At 37.4% G+C, this 3,023-nt stretch overlaps 1 pseudogene; it reads left to right on the top strand.

Annotated features, from left to right (window-relative positions):
• The first annotated feature begins 505 nt into the window (after positions 1-505).
• Positions 506-2,784, top strand: LOC123047665 (tau-cadinol synthase-like; annotated as a pseudogene).
• The last annotated feature ends 239 nt before the right edge of the window (positions 2,785-3,023 follow it).

The following is a 3,023-nucleotide window of genomic DNA, read 5'->3' on the forward strand; positions in this document are numbered from 1 at the left end:
AAGGGCTAGAATATTCTGATCTGAGGTATATCCAAACTGCCAAAAAATAAGACAAATATTCAATTTTCAAAATAAATGAATACAAAAGATTCATGTATATAGAGGATGGTTACAAGTATGTGGATGTAAATTTTGAACATAAACATGACAATACTATGTGACAAGTAAAAAACAGACAAAATGACTAAGGAACAGTGCAAGCCACAAATATAGCAAGCTAAAATAGATTTCTTCACGTTGGAAATAGATGATTTTATGTCCATCAATCGGGTGGGTCTAAAGGCACTACCGGATAATCAACCGGAAGGTAGGTAGATTAGTAGTGCATGTAGTCGCCTTTATAGTTCGGCCGGCCGGCTGCTAACGATGAGAAATATGCATGGACCTGCCATTGCATGGACATTATTTAAAGGCCTCACACACACATTCTCCTTCCTCCCCAAACAAAGCTATCTATATCCCAAGCTACTAAACCTATGAAACAAAGAAGCAACTGTTAATTTCTATGGCGTCCGGCAATGCTGCTACTCCTGCATTCAGCTACGAGCCCTCACCATGGATTGACTTCTTTGCTGGATATGAGCCACCGCCGTTACAGTTATATAATAAAAGCTAACTATTTATGGCACAAAATGTCACCATGCACAGAGGTATTTATTTGTAACTATTGTATGCGTTTTTGTACTAGTATCTACTACTCCGGCCTACGCTGGGCCAGCCCAAGAGGTGCCAAAATGTACACCATGCACCCACCACTTGCGGGCCCAAGTAGGAACACATTTCTAATTACCATCCGTGCTCCTCTAGAGATCCATGTCAACCGGTTGCTTATCGTGTGTACTTCACTAGTCGACACTTCTTATAGTATCTGAATATGTGTACAGACTTTATATTTCACATATCCAGCGGTACAAATTTGTCATATTTTGGATGTCTATTTTGTATATCATCAACACCACTCATTGTCATAAGTAAATCATCTAGTGTAACTCCATGCTTGAGTGGAAGCAACTTGAAACCACATGCATGCTTTTGAAATTAAATATGCTGGGCACGATCGACACCATTGGAAGATACATGTGGGTAGCCTTTGGTTGGCATATGTTGGAAAGTTGGACTCAGTGAAAGGATATATGGTTATTCTATACAGTCATGTACTTTTGGTCCATTTTCTTTCACTGGAGATACGAGTTGTTAGATTTTTTCAACTATTTTTGGTTTTGGCGACATTTTTTTACCTAGCTAACCCTTGTCCCTTTTGGTTAATTAAAAATGTTCAATGCTTGCATTGCAGAAATCCAAGCAGTGGATGACGCTTAGGGCAAAAAAACTGAAGGAAGACATATGTACGTTGTTTAAATCCAGCAATGACACGGTGGTAAAAATGTCCTTAGTGGATAAACTACAACATCTCGGAATCGATCACCTCTTTGAAGACCAGATTGACACCGCTATGTGGCAAATCCTGAAGAGTGAATTTAGTAACTACAACCTCTATGAAGTTGCCCTTCAGTTTCGCTTGCTGAGGGAACATGGATACTATGTATCTCCAGGTATATATAATCCTAACAATTTTTTCTTGTTATGCATAGTTGGTTACGAAAAATTATGGAAGAAAAATCATGATATGCAAATTTTTAACTCGCTAAGAAATTGAGTTATCAAGATTAGATTGGTGACCTTATTTGCAAAATATTTCATAATGTGGACGACATGTCTACAACAATAGAAGCTCCATTGACAATGTGGTCACGAGAACACCAACATTTATTTATTGATTACAGATGTTTTCAATTGATTCAAAAGTGAAGATGGAAGCTTCATTAATGATATAACAAATGAACCCAGGACACTATTATGTCTATACAATGCATCTCATCTTCTAAATCATGGTGAGCCAGCACTTGAAGAAGCCATAGCTTTTGCAAGGCATCATCTTGAGTCATGTAGTGGTAGTTTAAAGACCCCACTTGCTCAACAAGTCCAACGTGCCCTTCAGATACCAATGCCAAGGACAAATAAGAGGGTGGAAATGCTACATTATATCCTAGAGTACGAACAAGAGGAGCATAACCCAATCCTACTGGAGCTTGCCAAATTGGATTTCAACCTTCAGCAAAATGTCCACTTGAAGGAGCTCAAAGCTATTACCAGGTATGTTATTTATCTTTTTTATATAAACAGAATATATAACCCAATAATGATTCACGGGTGGTTGCCCTCGCATACTACATCTTCAAACAAACAAAAAACCAAAAGTCTAGTTACCACTACATTTCTAGTGCTTAACGTCATCTAAATTAAGAGCTTACGTGGTTGCCTTTTTTCATCAATATGAGAATGCATATTCATTAATGGTTCATGATGCTTTAGTGTTTCGTTGTTTTCTGTGCATTGTAGGATAATTACATAAATGGTGTAGTGATAGAGTAAAGCACATGCTTTTAGTAATAATTGACCAATGTTCTTTTATCTCTTAATGGGGCTAGCGATGTTATATTCTATGTGGACTATATACGTACTAGTTCAGATAACATTGCTTAATTAATTCACAGGTGGTGGAAGCATTTTTTCGGATATATCGAGCTAAGCTTTATCCGCGATCGTGTGGTGGAGGGTTATACATGGGCCTCTGTGTTGTACTATGACACAAAATTTGAGCTCACTCGAAGTATGATCACAAAGATGATTGTACTAATTACCACATTAGATGACATATATGATAACCATGCCACCCTAGAGGACAGTTGGAAGCTACATGAAGCAATACAAAGGTGGGATTGATTTAGCTCTACATTTTATCTCTCAAATTGTCAATGCATCTAATGTATATTCCACTAAGATAGCGATTACATATCATATCAATACGTCCTTAGAATCACTCGCAATCACAGTCATAAATATGTGCGCAACGTGATTTTTCCATGATGTTCGAAGTGATAAAGTAATTACGAACATGTATGTACTGGATAATAACTATTTTAGTATTTAAGAAGAAGTAAATGAACACCCTGCATTTGCCC

Source organism: Triticum aestivum, chromosome 2B (genome assembly GCF_018294505.1).
Source record: "Triticum aestivum cultivar Chinese Spring chromosome 2B, IWGSC CS RefSeq v2.1, whole genome shotgun sequence".
Classification (NCBI taxonomy): Eukaryota; Viridiplantae; Streptophyta; class Magnoliopsida; order Poales; family Poaceae; genus Triticum; species Triticum aestivum.